Raw genomic sequence first — 17557 nt, 5'->3', positions numbered from 1 at the left:
CTGTTTAATACCTGTTATTGATTTTTGCCCGTTCAACCAATTATTATTTCATTTATTCAATACCAGTTTTATTCCCTTCATTTGTATTTTATTACGTTCTATTTTTTATCCTTATTTATTTTTAATTTTATTTTTATTTTATTATTTTTTATTTATTTATTTTCTTACTTCACTTTCCTTTTATTTCCTCAAATCCAACTCTCACCCAGTTCCACAATCATTATCCTCTTAGTTAGTATTTCTCCCTCCACTCCCACAGCTCACCACTACACATTTACACCGATCACTCATTCCACTTACTCATTCAATATAATAGCCGGCACGTTAAATCACGTCCCAGCATGCACCACTAATACCCCAATTCCATTCATACCCCACATCCCAGGTTGCACCACTCCAGTCCCCAGTTTGACTCAATTCTAACCTACCACTCAGGGTTCGTTAGCACTCTATCTTGTTTCCCCTTCTCCCTTTCCCTATACCCAATTCTATTCATCATTAATATTTTCTATTACATTTATTTTATTTTATTTCACTTTTATCATTTTTGCCATAATGTCATCGATCCGTTCTTGTTCCTCATACTATGCAATATATGGTCCTCATTTTTCTATCTTATTTATATCGGGACCCCTGATATTAATTGCAGTCTTGCATTTTTCTTTGCCCTCACTGTGATTATCCCAGCGCCACTCTTTCCCTTTAACATGATGGCGCTCCAGGTCTCCGCAATAGCCATTCCTGGCCTGCCCATACTTTCTTCAACATAGCATTATCCTATCCCACTATCAATATGGCGCGTGCAAGCTCCTTGCACGGTTCCGGTATGAATGGTCGACCATGTTATGGTCGACAGTCATTAGATCGACCACTATTGGTCGACACTGACATGGTCGACATGTACACTTGGTCGACACATGAAAATGGTCGACACGTGAAAGGTCGACACATGAAAAGGTCGACATGAGTTTTTTAACTTTTTTGGGTGTCGTTTTTTTGCGTAAAGTGACTGGGAACCCCAATTAGTGCACCGCGTCCCCTCGCATGGCTCGCTTCGCACGCCATGCTTCGGGCATGGTGCCTTCGCTCCGCTACCGCTTCGCTCGGCACAGATTACCGTTCCAATCGTAGTCCACGTGGATCGTAAAGTATGGAAAAGTTCCCCAAAAGAAAAAAAGTTAAAAAACTCATGTCGACCTTTTCATGTGTCGACCTTTCATGTGCCGACCATTTTCATGTGCCGACCATGTCAATGTCGACCTATAGTGGTCGACCTAATGACTGTCGACCATAACATGGTCGACCATCTGAATGGATACCCCTTGCACGTAACTACCAGCTGACAATGTCCGTCAGCGGCGGCAGGCGGGAGCGGCAACGTAGCACTCCCGCAAACCACACCCACTCTCCGACCACAACCATTGGTCATTTCATCTATGTAGCTGCTTTTAAAAATCCCGTCCCCCACTCACCCCTCCGAACCCGGAAGTGAACAAGCCCTGACGGGCGAAACGCGTCTTCCACGGGGGGGTCCGCACATGGAGTGATCCTTTTGGCACCACCTTTACTCACCTGACTATGCATGGAGCTGCCTGATTGCCCTCTTGGTCGGAGTTTTGTAAGCCCCATCTGTCGTGTGGTCATGTCCCACAGACAGTAACATTGTATTTGTAGTCAGCCACATTTGTATCCCTATAATCTGCACATCAGAGGTAATATCTAAAATAATTTTTCATGTGAATTTTACTTCTTTGATACAGGCTGTAATTATAATCTCCAACAGAGGCTAGGACACTGTTACATATTCCTTTCTCTGCCTTTCCTTTTGCCATAACCTGTATAATTCCCAGTACCTGCTAGAGATTCTTGTGTCAGGATTATTTGTATCTGCAAATAGGCCGCTTTATTTTCCAATTGAGGGAATGATTCAGTTACGCTGGTTTAATTTTCAGCAATAATCTATGCAATTCTGGACCTTTTTTCATCTGAATACCACAATTATATGTTGTCCTAGACTGTTAATATGTCAGAAATATACATGCTGTGAGAATATATCTACACAGTCACAAAACTAATGCCGTTGCTTAAAACTATATCCTATGTCAGGACTCAGGAGTACAATATTATTATGATGACTGTTGAATTTTTTCCAGAATAATCTTTCTATGGAATATTACTCTCTGATATAAGCTCATTCCCTATCTGAGGTCAGGATCTTTTTTCCTTAATTTATACGAATCCTGGTACCTATCAGATACTTTTGTGTCAGGATTTTTAGAACTCGCTGATAGACTGTTTTCAATATCAATTCCAGCAATTATTTTCTCATATTGGTCTATCCATAGTAATATTTTGTGGTAATTCTTGACTTTCTGGCATCTTACTAACAGGTTGGCTCAGATGGCCTAATATGTAGTAAACATATACACACACATATTTTTGTTGTGAGAATATATTTGCAAAGCTCCATATTACCGTCAATAACGACATTTGTGTTAGGAGCACTACTTCAGCTATAGGGACTGGTATTGTCCAGAATTCACTTTATGTGGATACGATACACATTTCTGTTCTGGAATGTTATTACATTAATTTACTCTCTCTCCTTTCCACAAAAATTTCGTGGACTCTCATCCACGATCCACGGAACACAGTACCACGGACGTGGGAACTGTTGAACCGTGCCTAACGTGGAAAGCAGATCCACACATTTTCACCCACTTCACTTATTCATCCCTCTTTCTTGTTGTCCAATTATTTCCTACTCCATAATTTCTTACATAGGTGCACTCTCATTGGTGTACAGATTGCATAATCCTCTACTATCATACCACGCTGCCAATGCCCGATCTCGTTCGATCTTGGAAGCTAAACTGCGTTGGGTCGGGTTAGTACCAGGAGAGGAGACTGCCTGCGAATACCTGGTGTTGTAGAGTAGGAATTATTTCCCTCTCTATGTAAGAAGGGACACCAACAGCAGTATCACCACTAATTCTATTCAGTACCTCCTTATCTTCCTCTTTTATTTAATTCGTGTCCATTGCAGCTAAACATCTTATATTTTTTTATCAATGTGATATCTGTCAACATTTCAGGTGTTTAAATACTGGTGACCATCGAATATTAACTATAACTTAACATAAGTTATTATAGTTGAATGTATCTATAATATTTTGACCACTCCTCGGTCCCATCAATACAGAAATTCTGTACTGGTCAGGGGAAATGGGGGTTTGACAATCCAGTGTCTACAACCTTTCCAATCACTCTTTGGAGAAAGAGACCAGAACATTTTTATATTTTTCAATTCTTTATTTCATAAGGATCATTTAGATGGGTAATTATGTCTTAAACAATACCAATAAAAGTTATATTTTAAATATTTCTTAATATCTAATATAAGAATTTCCTTCCTTGTACAAGAGTGCGCCCACACAAGAGCCTTCTTTCTCTCCCATTGTCTAAGTTGCACATTCAGTCTGCTTGTGTTTCTACTGAGTCTAGGTAGATGATGGGGCAGACTGGCCAGATATTGGCTGTGTGTACGCAGTCATGGTTTTGTGCCTGTTGTGTGGCCCAACTGTCCCAAAAATGATTGGTCAATTTGTGGATGGAGTGGTGTTGGGCTCAATTGGGGGGTTGGGGATGTTTGGGATGGTGGAGTAATGTCAGCAGGCGTGGTTGGTTGGTTAGTATCAATTGCTTGCAGGTGGAGCGTGAATGTTTGCTGCAAGTCTGTTTCCTGCTGGGGATCCTGGGGCATGATGTCTGCATCTGTATAGGGTTGAAGAGAACAACATTTGAGGAAGTGTTTGTCTTCTGGTTGGTTACATCTTTACGTAAACATGCATGACTTATAAATATGCATGTTTAACATTAAAAAAGAGTGTGGACACCAATAATCATTTGGCTAAATAATTTTGCACAATATGTTGGTTCTTAGATAACCAATTTATAAAAACAATTACTATTGTAAATGTTGGACTAAGACCAAACTCACTGGGCAAACACAGAGAACTTTAAAAACTACAACACCCACAAATGATATATTATAGAGATGAGCGCCTGAAATTTTTCGGGTTTTGTGTTTTGGTTTTGGGTTCGGTTCCGCGGCCGTGTTTTGGGTTCGAACGCGTTTTGGCAAAACCTCACCGAATTTTTTTTGTCGGATTCGGGTGTGTTTTGGATTCGGGTGTTTTTTTCAAAAAACACTAAAAAACAGCTTAAATCATAGAATTTGGGGGTCATTTTGATCCCAATGTATTATTAACCTCAAAAACCATAATTTACACTCATTTTCAGTCTATTCTGAATACCTCACACCTCACAATATTATTTTTAGTCCTAAAATTTGCACCGAGGTCGCTGTGTGAGTAAGATAAGCGACCCTAGTGGCCGACACAAACACCGGGCCCATCTAGGAGTGGCACTGCAGTGTCACGCAGGATGTCCCTTCCAAAAAACCCTCCCCAAACAGCACATGACGCAAAGAAAAAAGAGGCGCAATGAGGTAGCTGTGTGAGTAAGATTAGCGACCCTAGTGGCCGACACAAACACCGGGCCCATCTAGGAGTGGCACTGCAGTGTCACGCAGGATGGCCCTTCCAAAAAACCCTCCCCAAACAGCACATGACGCAAAGAAAAAAAGAGGCGCAATGAGGTAGCTGACTGTGTGAGTAAGATTAGCGACCCTAGTGGCCGACACAAACACCGGGCCCATCTAGGAGTGGCACTGCAGTGTCACGCAGGATGTCCCTTCCAAAAAAAACCTCCCCAATCAGCACATGATGCAAAGAAAAAGAAAAGAAAAAAGAGGTGCAAGATGGAATTGTCCTTGGGCCCTCCCACCCACCCTTATGTTGTATAAACAAAACAGGACATGCACACTTTAACCAACCCATCATTTCAGTGACAGGGTCTGCCACACGACTGTGACTGATATGACGGGTTGGTTTGGACCCCCCCCAAAAAAGAAGCAATTAATCTCTCCTTGCACAAACTGGCTCTACAGAGGCAAGATGTCCACCTCATCTTCACCCTCCGATATATCACCGTGTACATCCCCCTCCTCACAGATTATCAATTCGTCCCCACTGGAATCCACCATCTCAGCTCCCTGTGTACTTTGTGGAGGCAATTGCTGCTGGTCAATGTCTCCGCGGAGGAATTGATTATAATTCATTTTAATGAACATCATCTTCTCCACATTTTCTGGATGTAACCTCGTACGCCGATTGCTGACAAGGTGAGCGGCGGCACTAAACACTCTTTCGGAGTACACACTTGTGGGAGGGCAACTTAGGTAGAATAAAGCCAGTTTGTGCAAGGGCCTCCAAATTGCCTCTTTTTCCTGCCAGTATAAGTACGGACTGTGTGACGTGCCTACTTGGATGCGGTCACTCATATAATCCTCCACCATTCTATCAATGTTGAGAGAATCATATGCAGTGACAGTAGACGACATGTCCGTAATCGTTGTCAGGTCCTTCAGTCCGGACCAGATGTCAGCATCAGCAGTCGCTCCAGACTGCCCTGCATCACCGCCAGCGGGTGGGCTCGGAATTCTGAGCCTTTTCCTCGCACCCCCAGTTGCGGGAGAATGTGAAGCAGGAGATGTTGACAGGTCGCGTTCCGCTTGACTTGACAATTTTGTCACCAGCAGGTCTTTCAACCCCAGCAGACCTGTGTCTGCCGGAAAGAGAGATCCAAGGTAGGCTTTAAATCTAGGATCGAGCACGGTGGCCAAAATGTAGTGCTCTGATTTCAACAGATTGACCACCCGTGAATCCTTGTTAAGCGAATTAAGGGCTGCATCCACAAGTCCCACATGCCTAGCGGAATCGCTCCCTTTTAGCTCCTTCTTCAATGCCTCCAGCTTCTTCTGCAAAAGCCTGATGAGGGGAATGACCTGACTCAGGCTGGCAGTGTCTGAACTGACTTCACGTGTGGCAAGTTCAAAGGGCATCAGAACCTTGCACAACGTTGAAATCATTCTCCACTGCGCTTGAGACAGGTGCATTCCATCTCCTATATCGTGCTCAATTGTATAGGCTTGAATGGCCTTTTGCTGCTCCTCCAACCTCTGAAGCATATAGAGGGTTGAATTCCACCTCGTTACCACTTCTTGCTTCAGATGATGGCAGGGCAGGTTCAGTAGTTTTTGGTGGTGCTCCAGTCTTCTGTACGTGGTGCCTGTACACCGAAAGTGTCCCACAATTTTTCTGGCCACCAACAGCATCTCTTGCACGCCCCTGTCGTTTTTTAAAAAATTCTGCACCACCAAATTCAAGGTATGTGCAAAACATGGGACGTGCTGGAATTTGCCCATATTTAATGCACACACAATATTGCTGGCGTTGTCCGATGCCACAAATCCACAGGAGAGTCCAATTGGGGTAAGCCATTCCGCGATGATCTTCCTCAGTTGCCGTAAGAGGTTTTCAGCTGTGTGCGTATTCTGGAAAGCGGTGATACAAAGCGTAGCCTGCCTAGGAAAGAGTTGGCGTTTGCGAGATGCTGCTACTGGTGCCGCCGCTGCTGTTCTTGCGGCGGGAGTCCATACATCTACCCAGTGGGCTGTCACAGTCATATAGTCCTGACCCTGCCCTGCTCCACTTGTCCACATGTCCGTGGTTAAGTGGACATTGGGTACAACTGCATTTTTTAGGACACTGGTGAGTCTTTTTCTGACGTCCGTGTACATTCTCGGTATCGCCTGCCTACAGAAGTGGAACCTAGATGGTATTTGGTAACGGGGGCACACTGCCTCAATAAATTGTCTAGTTCCCTGTGAACTAACGGCGGATACCGGACGCACGTCTAACACCAACATAGTTGTCAAGGACTCAGTTATCCGCTTTGCAGTAGGATGACTGCTGTGATATTTCATCTTCCTCGCAAAGGACTGTTGAACAGTCAATTGCTTACTGGAAGTAGTACAAGTGGGCTTACGACTTCCCCTCTGGGATGACCATCGACTCCCAGCGGCAACAACAGCAGCGCCAGCAGCAGTAGGCGTTACACGCAAGGATGCATCGGAGGAATCCCAGGCAGGAGAGGACTCGTCAGACTTGCCAGTGACATGGCCTGCAGGACTATTGGCATTCCTGGGGAAGGAGGAAATTGACACTGAGGGAGTTGGTGGGGTGGTTTGCGTGAGCTTGGTTACAAGAGGAAGGGATTTACTGGTCAGTGGACTGCTTCCGCTGTCACCCAAAGTTTTTGAACTTGTCACTGACTTATTATGAATGCGCTGCAGGTGACGTATAAGGGAGGATGTTCCGAGGTGGTTAACGTCCTTACCCCTACTTATTACAGCTTGACAAAGGGAACACACGGCTTGACACCTGTTGTCCGCATTTCTGGTGAAATACCTCCACACCGAACTGACCGAAGAGCTGATTTTTTTGGTATTTTCACCTGGCATGTCAACGGCCATATTCCTCCCACGGACAACAGGTGTCTCCCCGGGTGCCTGACTTAAACAAACCACCTCACCATCAGAATCCTCCTGGTCAATTTCCTCCCCAGCGCCAGCAACACCCATATCCTCCTCATCCTGGTGTACTTCAACACTGACATCTTCAATCTGACTATCAGGAACTGGACTGCGGGTGCTCCTTCCAGCACTTGCAGGGGGCGTGCAAATGGTGGAAGGCGCATGCTCTTCACGTCCAGTGTTGGGAAGGTCAGGCATCGCAACCGACACAATTGGACTCTCCTTGTGGATTTGGGATTTCAAAGAACGCACAGTTCTTTGCGGTGCTTTTGCCAGCTTGAGTCTTTTCAGTTTTCTAGCGAGAGGCTGAGTGCTTCCATCCTCATGTGAAGCTGAACCACTAGCCATGAACATAGGCCAGGGCCTCAGCCGTTCCTTGCCACTCCGTGTGGTAAATGGCATATTGGCAAGTTTACGCTTCTCCTCCGACAATTTTATTTTAGGTTTTGGAGTCCTTTTTTTACTGATATTTGGTGTTTTGGTTTTGACATGCTCTGTACTATGCCATTGGGCATCGGCCTTGGCAGACGACGTTGCTGGCATTTCATCGTCTCGGCCATGACTAGTGGCAGCAGCTTCAGCACGAGGTGGAAGTGGATCTTGATCTTTCCCTAATTTTGGAACCTCAACATTTTTGTTCTCCATATTTTAATAGGCACAACTAAAAGGCACCTCAGGTAAACAATGGAGATGGATGGATTGGATACTAGTATACAATTATGGACGGGCTGCCGAGTGCCGACACAGAGGTAGCCACAGCCGTGAACTACCGCACTGTACTGTGTCTGCTGCTAATATATAGACTGGTTGATAAAGAGATAGTATACTCGTAACTAGTATGTATGTATAAAGAAAGAAAAAAAAACCACGGTTAGGTGGTATATACAATTATGGACGGGCTGCCGAGTGCCGACACAGAGGTAGCCACAGCCGTGAACTACCGCACTGTACTGTGTCTGCTGCTAATATATAGACTGGTTGATAAAGAGATAGTATACTCGTAACTAGTATGTATGTATAAAGAAAGAAAAAAAAACCACGGTTAGGTGGTATATACAATTATGGACGGGCTGCCGAGTGCCGACACAGAGGTAGCCACAGCCGTGAACTACCGCACTGTACTGTGTCTGCTGCTAATATATAGACTGGTTGATAAAGAGATAGTATACTCGTAACTAGTATGTATGTATAAAGAAAGAAAAAAAAACCACGGTTAGGTGGTATATACAATTATGGACGGGCTGCCGAGTGCCGACACAGAGGTAGCCACAGCCGTGAACTACCGCACTGTACTGTGTCTGCTGCTAATATATAGACTGGTTGATAAAGAGATAGTATACTCGTAACTAGTATGTATGTATAAAGAAAGAAAAAAAAACCACGGTTAGGTCACTGGTATATACAATTATGGACGGGCTGCCGAGTGCCGACACAGAGGTAGCCACAGCCGTGAACTACCGCACTGTACTGTGTCTGCTGCTAATATATAGACTGGTTGATAAAGAGATAGTATACTCGTAACTAGTATGTATGTATAAAGAAAGAAAAAAAAACCACGGTTAGGTGGTATATACAATTATGGACGGGCTGCCGAGTGCCGACACAGAGGTAGCCACAGCCGTGAACTACCGCACTGTACTGTGTCTGCTGCTAATATAGACTGGTTGATAAAGAGATAGTATACTACTAATATTATATATACTGGTGGTCAGGTCACTGCTCACTAGTCACACTGGCAGTGGCACTCCTGCAGCAAAAGTGTGCACTGTTTAATTTTAATATAATATTATGTACTCCTGGCTCCTGCTATAACCTATAACTGGCACTGCAGTAGTGCTCCCCAGTCTCCCCCACAATTATAAGCTGTGTGAGCTGAGCAGTCAGACAGATATATAATATATATAGATGATGCAGCACACTGGCCTGAGCCTGAGCAGTGCACACAGATATGGTATGTGACTGACTGAGTCACTGTGTGTATCGCTTTTTTCAGGCAGAGAACGGATATATTAAATAAACTGCACTGTGTGTCTGGTGGTCACTCACTATATAATATATTATGTACTCCTGGCTCCTGCTATAACCTATAACTGGCACTGCAGTAGTGCTCCCCAGTCTCCCCCACAATTATAAGCTGTGTGAGCTGAGCAGTCAGACAGATATATAATATTATATATAGATAATAGATGATGCAGCACACTGGCCTGAGCCTGAGCAGTGCACACAGATATGGTATGTGACTGAGTCACTGTGTGCTGTGTATCGCTTTTTTCAGGCAGAGAACGGATTATAAATAAAAGTGGTGGTCAGTCACTGGTCACTATCAGCAAAACTCTGCACTGTACACTACTGAGTACTCCTAATGCTCCCCAAAATTAGTAAATCAAGTGTCTAAACGGAGAGGACGCCAGCCACGTCCTCTCCCTATCAATCTCAATGCACGTGTGAAAATGGCGGCGACGCGCGGCTCCTTATATAGAATCCGAGTCTCGCGATAGAATCCGAGCCTCGCGAGAATCCGACAGCGTCATGATGACGTTCGGGCGCGCTCGGGTTAACCGAGCAAGGCGGGAAGATCCGAGTCGCTCGGACCCGTGAAAAAAAACATGAAGTTCTGGCGGGTTCGGATTCAGAGAAACCGAACCCGCTCATCTCTAATATATTATCGACTAAATGTTTTTTTTTTTAAAAACACACTACATTAAATGACAAGATGAATACACTCATCCATTGTTAAAGGATGTGAATCTTGGTCACTAAACATTTGTTTGTTTTTTGTTTGTTTTTTATCTAAAAATACGACTGTTTGGCTCAAGTGTGTGTGCACACCTATTTAGCGCATATGGGCCCTCATTCCACGTTGATCGCTCACTAGCTGCTTTTAGCAGCAGTGCAAACGCTAAGCCGCCGCCCTCTGGGAGTGTATCTTAGCTTAGCAGAATTGCAAACGAAAGATTAGCAGAATTGCTCGAAAATCTATTCCTGCAGTTTCTGAGTAGCTCCAGACCTACTCCTAGATTGTGATCACTGCAGACTGTTTGGTTCCTGATTTGACATCACAAACACGCCCTGCGTTCGGCCAGCCATTCCCCCGTTTCCCCAGCCACTCCTGCGTTTTAGCCTGACACACCTGCGTTTTTTAGCACACTCCCGGAAAATGGTCAGTTTCCGCCCAGAAACACCCACTTCCTGTCAATTACACACCGATCAGCAGAGCGACTGAAAAGCGTTGCTCGCCCCTGTGTAAAATTGCTTAGTTTTGTGTGAAAGTACTTGGCGCGTGCACCCTGCGGCCCATACGCATGCACGGAACAGCCGGTTTTTAGCCTGATCGCTATGCTGCGAAAAACGTCAGCGAGCGATCAACTCGGAATGAGGGCCATTGTAAAGTTGAGATATGAACCACTAAATTATACAAACCATGTGCTTGCTGGTGTTGATTCGTACAAGGATTAGTGTGTGGTTTTGGTGCTGTGTATTTTGTGTGCAAAAACACTGTGTAAGTATGTAATGTAATTATTTGTTTGTGTTTACTCACCAGACAGTTGAGGGGATTGGGGTTCCTCGGATTGTGGGCTGGCCAAAATGGCTTCTGGTGGCTGAGCCGACACAGTGGAGATGCGCCGTTGTGGTGGAGATGATGCGGGTGTCGTTGCCACATCAGGACGGCGTCTCTTGCTTGGCCTCTTCTGGCGACTGGCAGACCCCTGTGAACAGGGATGAATTGGGAAATAAAAGTGGCCCTGGAAAAATTTCTAGAAGTGGCCTCATGTGGGCGGCACCAAATCAACGGTAGACGGAACCAATACCAAAGTAGGCGGGATTACTACTTCAACATGAAATGTAGGCGGATTTACACCTACAAATGGCAGGACATGTCATATTTGCTGGACCTAACACCTTAAAAAAGTTTAGAAAGTATTGTGTTGTAGCAGAAGTAGTTAAACTTGGGGTGACATTTAATCCTCTGCACACTTACTAAATACATTTTAAAGCAATTATAGCTAATTCATGCTATACTTTGTCTTTACTACAGTGGTTCTCAAGCTCGGTCCTCAGGACCCCAAACAGCTCATGTTATCCAGGTCACCTAGCAGGTGCACAGGTGTATTCATTACTCACTAACACATTTCAAAAGGTGGAGCTAATTATTTTACTTGTGATTCTGTGAGAAAACCTGGAAAACATGCACTGTTTGGAGTCCTGGTGACTGAGTTTAAGAACCTGTGCTCTATTAAAAACAAGGAATACCATCACCTTTAATACTTCCCCCTGACCTACCGCCAGTACTGGTACTGCTACTACCCCCATACCTACTAACATGACCCTCTCCAGCAGGGACAGAATGCTCTGCTCCTGGGCTTCCCTCTTAATAAATGATTGCCATCACCTGTGGTGAAACACTTTTCTTATTCATTCACCTGTTCAAAACAGGTTCCAGCAATCATAAATTAGGGGTGAAGTCCAGGAGCAGAGCATTCTGCACCACCCCGGACCAGCCACTACATCATCATCATCATCATCATCATCATCATCATCATCATCATCATCATATTTTGACATGCTCCCACCACCACTTCCCCATATACGCCACACTACATTTCTGCACTACATCACTATACATCAGTTAGAGAGTTATAGGTAGAATGGGAGGGAAGCGTTTAAAATACTGCAAGCATCTTTGTAACGGTGTATATTTTTTAGTCAGACACTACCTAGAGCACCTGCCATTCAGTGCAAACAGACTCGTGTATGTTGTGTGTCTGTGCTGCTGCTCTGTTGCTTATTTTAGCCAGCTAGCTCGCTGCAGAAAAGTTGGAGTGGCCATGCCTGCTAGCCATTTTCCCAGGTTTCGTCACGTTGGAGGCGGGAGCAGCAAGGCATGCCCCCATTACCTTTCTCCTATGAATATAACTGACCATAGCGCTAAAGATTGTCTAATCTGGCTGGTTAGACTGAATACCTGGTAATGTATGGGAGCAAATGACAATTGACGATTGTTCAGACAAATTGGTTAAATCAAATGGATTTAACCAGTTTGTCTGATTGACCATTTTTGTCTGCTTTTCAGTGTTTGGAAGCAAATGGTCAATTGTCAGTTGCTCCCATACTGTACATTACCAGCCAGGTTGGACAATCAATCTTTAGGTCTATGGCCATTTTAAGCAGCACGCATGTGAATGAGTGTTTTCTTACCTATATGATTTCTCTGTAATGGGGAACCTCTGAAGATACTGATCCTTCCTTGACAGGCAGTGTCTTCAGTCAGTATTCACTATTCATGTAGGAGGTCACATGATTCGGAAGCCGTCTGGTTGCGTAGGAATAAAGTGAATGTCATAATCATGCAACAGAGGTTCAACCAGATAAAATATAGCAAAAGAAGCTTTGGGACAGGGCAAAATTTAGTTTTCCTGATCAAACAATTTTATATTAATAAAATATATTTGCTCATTTAGTACCATTTGTATCATTAATATGTTTTCTTTAGAATTGGTGTCCTAGTGAAAATTACTGTCCCTGAGCATTTTCTTCTAATCCTACTAGTGGTCCTATATGTGTGATTCCCCAGCGCCATCCCCTGTGTGTCTCCCCAGCGCTATCCCGCAGTGTGTTCCCCAGCGCCATCCCGCAGTGTGTCTCCGCTGTGCCTCTCTCCAGCGCCATCCCCCTGTGCCTCTCTCCAGCGCCATCCCACAGTGCGTCTCCCCAGCGCCATCCCACAGTGTGTCTCCCCAGCGCCATCCCACAGTGCGTCTCCCCAGCGCCATCCCACAGTGTGTCTCCCCAGCGCCATCCCACAGTGTGTCTCCCCAGCGCCATCCAGCTGTGCCTATCTCCAGCGCCATCCCACAGTGCGTCTCCCCAGCGCCATCCCACAGTGTGTCTCCCCAGCGCCATCCCACAGTGTGTCTCCCCAGTGCCATCCCGCAGTATGTCTCCCCAGTGCCATCCCGCAGTGTGTCTCCCCAGCGCCACCCCACAGTGTGTCTCCCCAGTGCCATCCCGCAGTGTGTCTCCCCAGCGCCATCCCGCAGTGTGTCTCCCCAGCGCCATCCCACAGTGTGTCTCTCCAGCGCCATCCCACAGTGTGTCTCCCCAGCACCATCCCACAGTGTGTCTCCCCAGCGCCATCCCCCTGTGCCTCTCTCCAGCGCCATCTCCCTTTGCCTCTCTCCAGCGCCATCCCCCTGTGCCTCTCTCCAGCGCCATCCCACAGTGCGTCTCCCCAGCGCCATCCCACAGTGTGTCTCCCCAGCGCCATCCCACAGTGTGTCTCCCCAGCACCATCCCCCTCTGTGTCTCTCCAGCACCATGCCACAGTGTGTCTCCCCAGCGCCATTCCACAATGTGTCTCCCCAGAGCCATTCCCCTGTGTGTCTCCCCAGCACCATCCCACAGTGTGTCTCCCCAGCGCCATCCCACAGTGTGTCTCCCCAGAGCCATTCCCCTGTGTGTCTCCCCAGCGCCATCCCACAGTGTGTCTCCCCAGCGCCATCCCACAGTGTGTCTCCCCAGCGCCATCCCACAGTTTGTCTCCCCAGCACCATCCCACAGTGCGTCTCCCCAGCGCCATCCCACAGTGTGTCTCCCCAGCACCATCCCATAGTGTGTCTCCCCAGCGCCATCCCACAGTGTGTCTCTCCAGCGCCATCCCACAGTGTGTCTCTCCAGCGCCATCCCACAGTGTGTCTCCCCAGCGCCATCCCCCTCTGTGTCTCTCCAAAACCATGCCACAGTGTGTCTCCCCAGCGCCATTCCACAATGTGTCTCCCCAGAGCCATTCCCCTGTGTGTCTCCCCAGCACCATCCCACAGTGTGTCTCCCCAGCTCCATCCCACAGTGTGTCTCCCCAGCGCCATCCCACAGTGTGTCTCCCCAGCTCCATCCCACAGTGTGTCTCCCCAGTGACATCCCACAGTGTGTCTCCCCAGCGCCATCCCACAGTGTGTCTCCCCAGCGCCATCCCACAGTGTGTCTCCCCAGAGACATCCCACAGTGTGTCTCCCCAGCACCATCCCCCTCTGTGTCTCTCCAGCGCCATCCCACAGTGTGTCTCCCCAGCACCATTCCACAGTGTGTCTCACCTGCGCCATCCCCCTGTGCCTCTCTCCAGCGCCATCCCCCTGTGCCTATCTCCAGCGCCATCCCACAGTGCGTCTCCCCAGCGCCATCCCACAGTGTGTCTCCCCAGCGCCATCCCACAGTGTGTCTCCCCAGCGCCATCCCGCAGTATGTCTCCCCAGTGCCATCCCGCAGTGTGTCTCCCCAGCGCCATCCCACAGTGTGTCTCCCCAGCACCATCCCACAGTGTGTCTCCCCAGCGCCATCCCCCTGTGCCTCTCTCCAGCGCCATCTCCCTTTGCCTCTCTCCAGCGCCATCCCCCTGTGCCTCTCTCCAGCGCCATCCCACAGTGCGTCTCCCCAGCGCCATCCCACAGTGTGTCTCCCCAGCGCCATCCCACAGTGTGTCTCCCCAGCACCATCCCCCTCTGTGTCTCTCCAGCACCATGCCACAGTGTGTCTCCCCAGCGCCATTCCACAATGTGTCTCCCCAGAGCCATTCCCCTGTGTGTCTCCCCAGCACCATCCCACAGTGTGTCTCCCCAGCGCCATCCCACAGTGTGTCTCCCCAGAGCCATTCCCCTGTGTGTCTCCCCAGCGCCATCCCACAGTGTGTCTCCCCAGCGCCATCCCACAGTGTGTCTCCCCAGCGCCATCCCACAGTTTGTCTCCCCAGCACCATCCCACAGTGCGTCTCCCCAGCGCCATCCCACAGTGTGTCTCCCCAGCACCATCCCACAGTGTGTCTCCCCAGCGCCATCCCACAGTGTGTCTCTCCAGCGCCATCCCACAGTGTGTCTCTCCAGCGCCATCCCACAGTGTGTCTCTCCAGCGCCATCCCACAGTGTGTCTCCCCAGCGCCATCCCCCTCTGTGTCTCTCCAGCACCATGCCACAGTGTGTCTCCCCAGCGCCATTCCACAATGTGTCTCCCCAGAGCCATTCCCCTGTGTGTCTCCCCAGCACCATCCCACAGTGTGTCTCCCCAGCTCCATCCCACAGTGTGTCTCCCCAGCGCCATCCCACAGTGTGTCTCCCCAGCTCCATCCCACAGTGTGTCTCCCCAGTGACATCCCACAGTGTGTCTCCCCAGCGCCATCCCACAGTGTGTCTCCCCAGCGCCATCCCACAGTGTGTCTCCCCAGAGACATCCCACAGTGTGTCTCCCCAGCACCATCCCCCTCTGTGTCTCTCCAGCGCCATCCCACAGTGTGTCTCCCCAGCACCATTCCACAGTGTGTCTCACCTGCGCCATCCCCCTGTGCCTCTCTCCAGCGCCATCCCCCTGTGCCTATCTCCAGCGCCATCCCACAGTGCGTCTCCCCAGCGCCATCCCACAGTGTGTCTCCCCAGTGCCATCCCACAGTGTGTCTCCCCAGCGCCATCCCGCAGTATGTCTCCCCAGTGCCATCCCGCAGTGTGTCTCCCCAGCGCCATCCCACAGTGTGTCTCCCCAGTGCCATCCCGCAGTGTGTCTCCCCAGCGCCATCCCGCAGTGTGTCTCCCCAGCGCCATCCCACAGTGTGTCTCTCCAGCGCCATCCCACAGTGTGTCTCCCCAGCACCATCCCACAGTGTGTCTCCCCAGCGCCATCCACCTGTGCCTCTCTCCAGCGCCATCTCCCTTTGCCTCTCTCCAGCGCCATCCCCCTGTGCCTCTCTCCAGCGCCATCCCACAGTGCGTCTCCCCAGCGCCATCCCATAGTGTGTCTCCCCAGCGCCATCCCACAGTGTGTCTCCCCAGCACCATCCCCCTCTGTGTCTCTCCAGCACCATGCCACAGTGTGTCTCCCCAGCGCCATTCCACAATGTGTCTCCCCAGCGCCATTCCACAATGTGTCTCCCCAGAGCCATTCCCCTGTGCGTCTCCCCAGCACCATCCCACAGTGCGTCTCCCCAGCGCCATCCCGCAGTGTGTCTCCCCAGCGCCATCCCGCAGTGTGTCTCCCCAGCGCCATCCCGCAGTGTGTCTCCCCAGCATCATCCCACAGTGCGTCTCCCCAGCGCCATCCCACAGTGTGTCTCCCCAGCGCCATCCCACAGTGTGTCTCCCCAGCGCCATCCCACAGTGTGTCTCCCCAGTGACATCCCACTGTGTGTCTCCCCAGCGCCATCCCACAGTGTGTCTCCCCAGCGCCATCCCACAGTGTGTCTCCCCAGCGCCATCCCACAGTGTGTCTCCCCAGCGCCATCCCACAGTGTGTCTCCCCAGCAACATCCCACAGTGTGTCTCCCCAGCACCATCCCCCTCTGTGTCTCCCCAGCGCCATCCCCCTCTGTGTCTCTCCAGCGCCATCCCACAGTGTGTCTCCCCAGCACCATCCCACAGTGTGTCTCCCCAGCGCCATCCCCCTGTGCCTCTCTCCAGCGCCATCTCCCTGTGCCTCTCTCCAGCGCCATCCCCCTGTGCCTCTCTCCAGCGCCATCCCACAGTGCGTCTCCCCAGCGCCATCCCACAGTGTGTCTCACCAGCGCCATCCCACAGTGTGTCTCCCCAGCGCCATCCCACAGTGTGTCTCCCCAGCGCCATTCCACAATGTGTCTCCCCAGAGCCATTCCCCTGTGTGTCTCCCCAGCACCATCCCAGAGTGCGTCTCCCCAGCGCCATCCCACAGTGTGTCTCCCCAGCGCCATCCAACAGTGTGTCTCCCCAATGCCATCCCACAGTGTGTCTCCCAAGTGACATCCCACAGTGTGTCTCCCCAGCGACATCCCACAGTGTGTCTACCCAGCACCATCCCCCTCTGTGTCTCGCCAGCACCATCCCCCTCTGTGTCTCCCCAGCGCCATCCCCCTCTGTGTCTCTCCAGCGCCATCCCACAGTTTGTCTCCCCAGCACCATCCCACAGTGTGTCTCCCCAGCGCCATCCCGCAGTGTGTCTCCCCAGCGCCATCCCGCAGTGTGTCTCCCCAGTGACATCCCACAGTGTGTCTCCCCAGCACCATCCCCCTCTGTGTCTCTCCAGCGCCATCCCACAGTGTGTCTCCCCAGCACC

The 17557-nt window shown here is 49.3% G+C and overlaps 1 pseudogene; it reads left to right on the top strand.

Annotated features, from left to right (window-relative positions):
* Positions 1-2817: 2817 nt before the first annotated feature.
* Positions 2818-2936, top strand: LOC134936695 (5S ribosomal RNA; annotated as a pseudogene).
* The last annotated feature ends 14621 nt before the right edge of the window (positions 2937-17557 follow it).

This window comes from Pseudophryne corroboree, chromosome 1, assembly GCF_028390025.1.
Source record: "Pseudophryne corroboree isolate aPseCor3 chromosome 1, aPseCor3.hap2, whole genome shotgun sequence".
Taxonomy (NCBI): domain Eukaryota; kingdom Metazoa; phylum Chordata; class Amphibia; order Anura; family Myobatrachidae; genus Pseudophryne; species Pseudophryne corroboree.
Note: the sequence above shows the minus strand (reverse complement) of the source record. Positions and strands in the feature narration are given on the sequence as shown.